Source organism: Bison bison, unplaced genomic scaffold, assembly GCF_000754665.1.
Source record: "Bison bison bison isolate TAMUID 2011002044 unplaced genomic scaffold, Bison_UMD1.0 scf7180017864372, whole genome shotgun sequence".
NCBI lineage: Eukaryota > Metazoa > Chordata > Mammalia > Artiodactyla > Bovidae > Bison > Bison bison.
The window spans coordinates 1,678,738-1,687,982 of record NW_011494944.1 but is presented as its reverse complement, the minus strand read 5'-3'; positions in this window follow the sequence as shown (position 1 = coordinate 1,687,982).

Here is a 9,245-nt window from a genome sequence, read left to right as displayed (position 1 = left end):
CATATGACCCAGCAATCCCACTGCTGGGCATACACACTGAGGAAACCAGAATTGAAAGAGACACGTGTACCCCAATGTTCACCACAGCACTGTTTATAATAGCCAGGACATGGAAGCAACCTAGATGTCCATCAGCAGATGAATGGATAAGAAAGCAGTGGTACATACACACAATGGAGTATTACTCAGCCATTAAAAAGAATACATTTGAATCAGTTCTAATGAGGTGGAGGAAACTGGAGCCTATTATACAGAGTGAAGTAAGCCAGACAGAAAAACACCAATACAGTATACTAATGCATATATATTGAATTTAGAACGATGGTAATGATAACCCTGTATGCGAGCCAGCAAAAGAAACACAGATGTATAGAAGAGTCTTTTGGACTCTGTGGGAGAGGGCAAGGGTGGGATGATTTGGGAGAATGGCATTGAAACATGTATAATATCATATGTGAAATGATACACCAGTCCAGGTTTGATGCATGATACAGGATGATTGGGCCTGGTGCACTGGGATGACCCAGAGGGATGGTATGGGGAGGGAAGAGGGAGGGAGGTTCAGGATGGGGAACATGTGTTCACCCGTGGCAGATTCATGTTGATTTATGGCAAAACCAATACAATATTGTAAAGTAATTAGCCTCCAATTAAAATAAATAAATTTCTATTAAAAAAATAACACAAAATAATTTGTATTTAAATCTATACATTTTTGAACTTTTATTTGAGAGTTTTCATTATCAATTCAACAACTGTATTCAATTTTTTTTTCATGTGGATATTCAGATATTTTTACTTTAAATATTTAAATTATAAACAATCTGTTTTTCTTGGATGTTCACTTAAAATTATCTGTCTCAACTATGACTATCTTAGCTGTTAACTTTGCATTTTATTTTTTTACTTATAAAATAACTATATATTAAATATATAATATATAAAATAAAATAAAAATATAAAAGTTATTTCCAGAATTTTTATGCAATAGGCCAAGAATTAATTTTCTCCTATACTGCTGCTGCTGCTGCTAAGTCACTTCAGTCGTGTCGACTCTGTGTGACCCCATAGACGGCAGCCCACCAGGCCCTGCTGTCCCTGGGATTCTCCAGGGAAGAACACTGGAGTGGGGTGCCATTTCCTTCTCCAATGCATGAAAGTGAAAAGTGAAAGTGAAGTCTCTCAGTCGTGTCCAACTCTTAGCGACCCCATGGACTGCAGCATACCAGACTCCTCCATCCATGGGGTTTTCCAGGCAAGAGTACTGGAGTGGGGTTCCATTGCCTTCTCCAAAGGTATTTTATAAAACAACCCAATTTAAAAAATGGGTAGAACTGAATAGACTTTTTCCCAGGGAGGAAATGCAGATAGCTAATAGGCACATGAAAAGTTACTGACTATAAAGAAGGCTGAGTTCTAAAGAACTGATGCCTAATTATGGTGCTAGAGAAGACTTTTGAGAATCCCTTGGATTGCAAGGGGATCAAAACAGTTAACCTTAAAGCAAATCAACCCTGAATATTCATTGGAGGTACTGACACTGGAGCTGAAGCTCCGATACTTTGGCGACCTGATGAGAAGAACCCATTTACTAAAAAAGACCCTGATGCTGGGAAAGACTGAATGCAAAACAAGAAGAGGTGGCAGAAGATGAGATAGTTGGATGGCATCACTGACTCAATGAAAATGAATTTCAGCAAACTCTGTGAGATGGTGAAGGAAGGGTAGCCTGGTGTGCTACTGTTGATGGGGTCACAGAGTCAGACATGACTTACTGACTGAACAACAACAAATTCCTAATCATCACAGAAATGCAAATCAAAACCACAATGAAATAACACACCAGTCAAAATAACTATCATGATTTAAGAAAAAAAAAAGAAAAGAAAGAAAAAGACTAAATGTCTGTAAGCATGTAGAGAAAATGAAACTCTCATGCGATGTTGGTCCTAATGTAAACTGATGTATCTGCTGTGGAAAACTGTGGAGGTTTCTCAAAAAAAAAAAAAAAAAAAACTAAAACTAAAATTAGAACTAACATAGGACACAGCAATTTCATTCCTGGGCATATATATATATCCAAAAAAAAATTAATTTGAAAAGATATACACACCCCATTGTTCACAGCAGCATTAATTACAATAGCCAAGACATGTAAATGAATTAAGTGTCCATCAACACATTAATGGATAAAGAATATTGAATATTATTCAGCCATAAAGATCAATTAAAGAATATTGTACAACACAGAGAATATAGGCAATATTTTGTAATAGCTATAAAATTTTTGTATATTTTGTAAAATATTAACAATATTTTGTAAAAGCTATAAAATAGCTTTAAAAGGTACATAAAAATTGAAAAAACAAAAATAAATGCTAACTGATAAAATGTTAAGATGAATGCCATGAATATCATGTCACATTTGCTTTTGTTGTAGGATATTTTTAGTGGCCCTAAATACTTAAGTATTTAGTATTAGTATTGATATGCTACTTTCCATACAAAGGGTGGATGAATTCTCTACAGACAATCTGGCTGTTTAGGAAAACTTAACTGAAATTTTAAGCAGGAGGCATTTTTATTTTCCAAAGCTCATAACAAAATGCCCACTGCCTTTGAATATTTTATCTACTAGAAGAAAAGAAAGTGAAGTCACTCAGTCTGTCCAATTCTTGCAACCCCATGGACTGTAGCCTACCCGGCTCCTCAGTCCACGGGATTTTCCAGCAAGAATACTGGAGTGGGTTGCCATTTCCTTCTCCAGGAGATCTTCCGACACAGAGATTGAATCCGGGTCTCCTGCATTGTAGGCAGACGCTTTACCGTCTGAGCCACCAGGGAAGTCCATATTATCTACTAAGAATCTACTAAACAGAATAGGGGTCTTCTTTTGTTTTATGTTTATCTACACATGGAACAGGAGATTTAATACTGGGTAATATGAAACAGTCATTTTTTTTTTCATTGAAATACTATCAATCCATGAAAGATGATTTTGTTGAATTAACATTCTCTTAAGAAAAGAGAAAGGGAAAGTGAAGTCTCTCAGTCGTGTCCAACTCTTTGCGACCCCATGGACTGTAGGCTACCGGGCTCCTCCATCCATGGGATTTTCCTGGCAAAGGTACTAGAGTGAGTTGCCATTTCCTTCTCCAGAGGATCTTCCTAACACAGGGATCAAACCCAGGTCTACCTGCATTGCAGGCAGACGCTTTATCCTCTGAGCCACTAGGGAAGCTAATGAACATTCTCTAAAGGATATATAAATTGGAAATCCTAGGATCCCTGGGTAAATGCTGATTCATAAAAACTGGTAAATTTTCAGGAATTCTGCAAACTTGGTATTAAAACCTGGTTAGTCTGAAATCCGGAGAAGGCAATGGCACCCCACTCCAGTACTCTTGCCTGGAAAATCCCATGGATGGAGGAACCTGGCGGGCTACAGTCCATGGGGTCGCTAAGAGTGAGACACGACTGAGCAACTTCACTTTCACTTTTCACTTTCATGCATTGGAGAAGGAAATGGCACCCCACTCCAGTGTTCTTGCCTGGAGAATCCCAGGGATGGGGGAGCCTGGTGGGCTGCCGTCTATGGGGTCGCACAGAGTCGGACACGACTGAAGCGACTTAGCAGCAGGAGTTTGAGATCAGCCATGATGGGAATATTTACACCGTGTATATCATTAACTAATACAAATGAGAACTAGCCCTGATGATTAATATGTCCACACAAAAACCAGAAAAGAGTAAAGATTTTTGTTGTCAGGCAAAAAATTAAACTACCAAAAACTACAAACAAGCTATATGATAAAGAGAACTGGTATGAACATGAACATATATTCTACACACAATTTGTTAAAGCCTTCTCAACTGTAACATGGTTGCTGAAAGTACAACAAAAACATACTAATTCCCTCCACAAAATGAGAACATCCCAGAGTCTCCGCCTATTATTAATCTATATCCAAGGCTAGGATTTCTTTGTGAATTCCTTTCGGTCAAGTATGCATTTAGCTCATTATGCTTAATTAATCAATTTAATTTACTCCAACAAATTCAATAAAGATGATGCGGGAAATAGAAAATGTTAGTACATGCATTTGGTAAAGAACAGAAGGTAAAAGCACATAGAATGATCTCTAGTCTTAAGATAGATTGATTGCTTTTAAACATAGAAACCACCTGTCCTCTGTCTTCTGCACAGAATTTTAGTCAATTTCACTGACTCAAGTTTCCTCCCTAGAAAGATAACCCTTAACAGATATATTCCATGGCCACCTCTCTGTGGTGTGTAAGAAAGGATTCTCTTTTAGAGGCTGCAGCCCATTAGAAATAAGCATACTTGTTGTTAGTATGAATTTGAAGGCCTGGATATTACCTTGATTGCTGATTAAATACAGGTCTAATTATCAGTATTGGCTTCTCTAAGAGTTAAGTGTCAAACTTCAGTCTGTTGATGGTTGATTAGATGACAGAAAAAGGCATGTGTTGGAATAGAGACTGAAACTCTGGTAATAGGCTTATCAGGATACCTATTAAGTCAGTCATACATGAGAAATTTTTTACAATATTTGAGTAAGACCAGATAAACTATGGCTTTTTAAGACAAATATCCATAGAAACAGAGAAAAGTTATTGTCCCACAGTGATGTGGAGGAAATTTGCTTTCTGATTACACTTTTCTTATTTAATTTATTCAATAAGGACACAGACTGCCATATTGAAAACAGTATTATGGTGTTGCAATCAGGTGTGATTTTTCTTCTAAAAATATACTTTACTATTGTGCACTGTATTTTTTTAAACAAAAGAAACTGAGGATCAAACTTAATAAACTATAGCTAAAGTTTATTTTTCAATATTTTTCAAATTAATATACTGATAAGTGTAGAACACTTTTAAGGGTTTTCAAAATAGCATTTATATCTTAAAAGTTAACATGTGCATAATAGGAAACCAAAAACCACAAGAAGCAAAAAAAGTCATTCATAATCACAGGCAGTTTACCATCTAGTATGACCTTTGAGGTCTCATTTGTATGTTTTCACAACTAGGCATCCATTTTTATGTAATAAAGATCATTTAGTTATGTATCATGCTCTTTCACACACCATGAATAGCTACCATTCAGTAAAGCACTTTTAATTGGCTAAGTTTCCTATTGAAATAACAACTAAATCTTAGTAATGAGAAATCATCATCAGGCTTTAGGTACAGAACTAAAATATTACTTCCTTTCACATACCACTGAAGACAACTGAGTCTTATAGTGACACATATATTCCAAGAATGCCTAAAAATGTTGCAATCTGCCTAGCTATAATTACATTATTAGAATAGAGGAAATAATGGATTTTAGATGTTAGACAGAAGTCCCTATAATGATGATCATTTCCATATTTAAGTGTTTCATGGAAGCAGCAGAATCCTTGTCATGAACAGACTATGCTGATTGGCATATTAATCAGTAACCAATAAACAAAGACCAATCCAGAGCCCTCATTCAATATTGTGTAGAGTGAGATTGAATTTTCCATGAGTTCAGAGTAATGATGAACTTTGCTCAGATTTAAATAATTTCTTCTAAAAAATGAATGTGTTATTCACTGAAAATCTGTGCTCATGAACTAAGATTCACAGCTACTTCAGAGAGTTTATCAGAAAATACGTAGTTTGCAAAAATAGTTTTGTCTTCAGAAGATTTGCTTTGCAAATATCTTATATGCTTAAACATTATTTATTAATAGCTCACCTTTTTAACTTCTTAACAGGGTCTGATTTTATCCAATAAATCACATATTATTACCTTGAACTGACTTATATTTAATTCTAAAATAACATTATTGAAGCAAGATAAATGATTATGATTGGAAATATTCCATATTATTTTTTCAACTCCATTATTATTGTTGTTTGAACTCCATTAGTTAAATTTTCAGGCATAAAAAAAGAAGAGGCAATATTAATAAAAATATCCTACTGGAATGACACAAAGTTGTTCATTTCCCCTCAGTCCTACTACAAAAAAACCCCATTCCATTCTACCTCAAACAGTGAGAGGTGCTGAGGATGATGAAAATCCTAAACCATTTTTTACTATCTAGTAAATACATGTCTTCCATTTCCTTCAGCTTTCCAGGTTAATGTTATTGCTTAAAAGTAGAGAATTCTTAAAGTTCTTTCCATATTTGATACATTCAGGTGTATAGATATTGAAGAGAATAATTAGTTCCAATAACTATATAGATAGATAGATATGTACGGACATAAAATATTTTATTTTATGGAGTATTCCATAATGTACTCCAAATATATATCCATAAACATAATAAAGACTGGGATGGACTTGGAGGGTATTATGCTACGTGAAAAATATAAGACAGAGAAAGACAAATACTGTATGATATCATTCATATGTGGAAACTAAAAATCACAACAAACTATATTTTTCAAATATAACAAAAATGAAACAGATTCACAGATAAAGAGAACAAACTAGCAATTACCAGAGAGGGAAGGGAAAGGGGGACAGGCAATATAGTGGTAGGGGACAAGTAGGTACAAACTATTATGTAATTAAATAAGCTACAAGAATATACTGTACAACACAAGGAATATAGCCAATATTTTATAATAACTATAACTGGAGTATAACCTTTTAAAATTGTGAATCACTATACTGTAAACCTGTGACTTACATAATTCACTGTCATTGTTTATTTGCTAAGTTTTATCTGACTCTTTTGTGATCACATGGGCTGTAGCCCACCAGGCTCCTAGTTCCATGGGATTTCCCAGCAAGAATACTGAAGTGGGTTACCATTACCTTTTCCAGGGGATCTTCCTGACCCAGGGATGGAACCCATGTCTCCTGTGTTAGCAGGCAGATTCTTTACCACTGAGCCGCAAGGGAAACCCCACTTACATAATATTGTACATCAAGTATATTTCAAAAAAATTTCAACAGATTGTGTTTTTATATTTATTATACTTTTTCAAATTTTACAAAATTACATACTTAATATAAAGAATAAAAATTCCACCAAAATCAAAGAAGCAGAAAAAATAGTAGGGCTCTCAAGTCAACGCTTATTAAGACCTAAGCATTGTAAACACTTAATGCAGGTCTTTCGTGCATTTAATCTATGCATATAGATGCACATATTCAATATATTAATTGTATAATAGTAATAATTACTTCTTCATTAGCATTATAGCAGTCATTTTCTGTCATTAAATATTTTTAAAAAATTTCAGTGCCTGCATAATATTACAAGATATTGATCCCAATTATCCAATCCTGAAGGAAGTCAACCCAGAATTTTCATTGGAGGGACTGATGCTAAAACTCCAATACTCTGGCCACATGATATGAACAACCTTGGAAAAGACCTTGATTGGAAAAGACCCTGATTCTTGGAAAGACTGAAGGCAAAAGGAAAAGAGGGCAGCAGAGGATGAGATGGTTGGATGGCATCTCAGATTCAATGGACAGGAATTTGAGCAAACTCCAGGAGACAGTGAAGGCAGAGAAGCCTGGTGTGCTGCAGTCCATGGGGTCTCAAAGAGTCAGACATAACTTAGTGAGTGAACAATAACAAAACCACTTAATTGCTTAAGGGACCAGAAGAGTGTAGAGAATAAAAACTTTATGCTTTTTTATCTTAGCTCTTCCTCCTTTCATACTCGGTTACCTCAGGCAAGTTAATTACAATGTCTCAGCTCAGTTCAGTCTCTCAGTCATGTCAGACTCTGTGGAACCCCATGGACTGGATCATGCCAGGCCTCCCTGTCCATCACCCACTCCTGGGGTTTACCCGAAGTCACGTCCATTGAGTCGGTGATGCCATCCAGCCATCTCATCCTCTGTCGTCTCCTTCTACCACCTTCAATCTTTTCTAGCATCAGGGTCTTTCCCAATGAGTCAGCTCTTCAAATCAGGTGGCCAAAGTATTGGAGTTTCAGCTTCAGCATCAGTCCTTCCAATGAACATCCAGGCCTGATCTCCTTTAGGACGGACTAGTTGGATCCCCTTGCAATCCAAGGGACTCTCAAGAGTCTTCTCTAACACCACAGTTCAAAAGCATCAATTCTTTGGCACTCAGCTTTCTTTATAGTCCAACTCTCACATCCATACATGACCACTGGAAAAACCATAGCCTTGACAGGACAGACCTTTGTTGGCAAAGTAATGTCTCTGGTTTTTAATATGCTATCTAGGTTGGTAATAGATTTTCTTCTAAGGAGCAAGAGTGTTTTAATTTCATGGCTGCAGTCACCATCTGCAGTGATTTTGGAGTCCCCCAAAATAAAGTCTGACACTGTTTCCAGTTTCCCATCTATTTACCATGAAGTCACTGGGTTGAATGCCATGATCTTCGTTTTCTGAATGTTGAGCTTTAAGCCAACTTTTTCAATCTCCTCTTTCACTTTCATCAAGAGTCTCTTTAGTTCTTCTTCGCTTCCTTCCATAAGGGTGGTGTCATCTGCATATCTGAGGTTATTGATATTTCTCCCAGCAGTCTTGATTCCAGCTTGTGCTTCATCCAGCCCAGAGTTTCTCATGATGTATTCTGCATATAAGTTAAATAAGCAGGGTGACAATGTACAGCCTTGATGTACTCCTTTTCCTATTTGGAACCAGTCTGTTGTTCCGCATCCAGTTCTAACTGTTGCTTCCTGACCTCCGTACAGATTTCTCAAGAGGCAGGTCAAGTGGTCTGGTGAGATAGTGTGTATTAGAGTCTGGCACATTGTGAGCGTTTTATAAGTGATAGCTCTTAATATTAAGAACCAACAGAGGATAGCTTGTGGCATGAATGAGAGTGACCTAATATAAAGACCTAATTGCATTAGTGCATGTTTGCTAGCAGTAAGTCCCATATAACTTGATTCTAAGGATCACTTGCAAACAGTTTTAATTTCTTAACAATTAGATGTATCTATGGTTCTGTTGGAGAAGGCAATGGCACCCCACTCCAGTACTCTCGCCTGGAAAATCCCATGGACGGAGGAACCTGGTAGGCTGCAGTCCATGGGGTCGCTAAGAGTCGGACATGATTGAGCGACTTCATTTTCACTTTTCACTTTCATGCATTTGAGAAGGAAATGGCACCCCACTCCAGTGTTCTTGCCTGGAGAATCCCAGGGACGGAGGAGCCTGATGGGCTGCTGTCTATGGGGTCGCACAGAGTCGGACACGACTGAAGCGACTTAGCAGCAGCAGCAGCATGGTTCTGTGG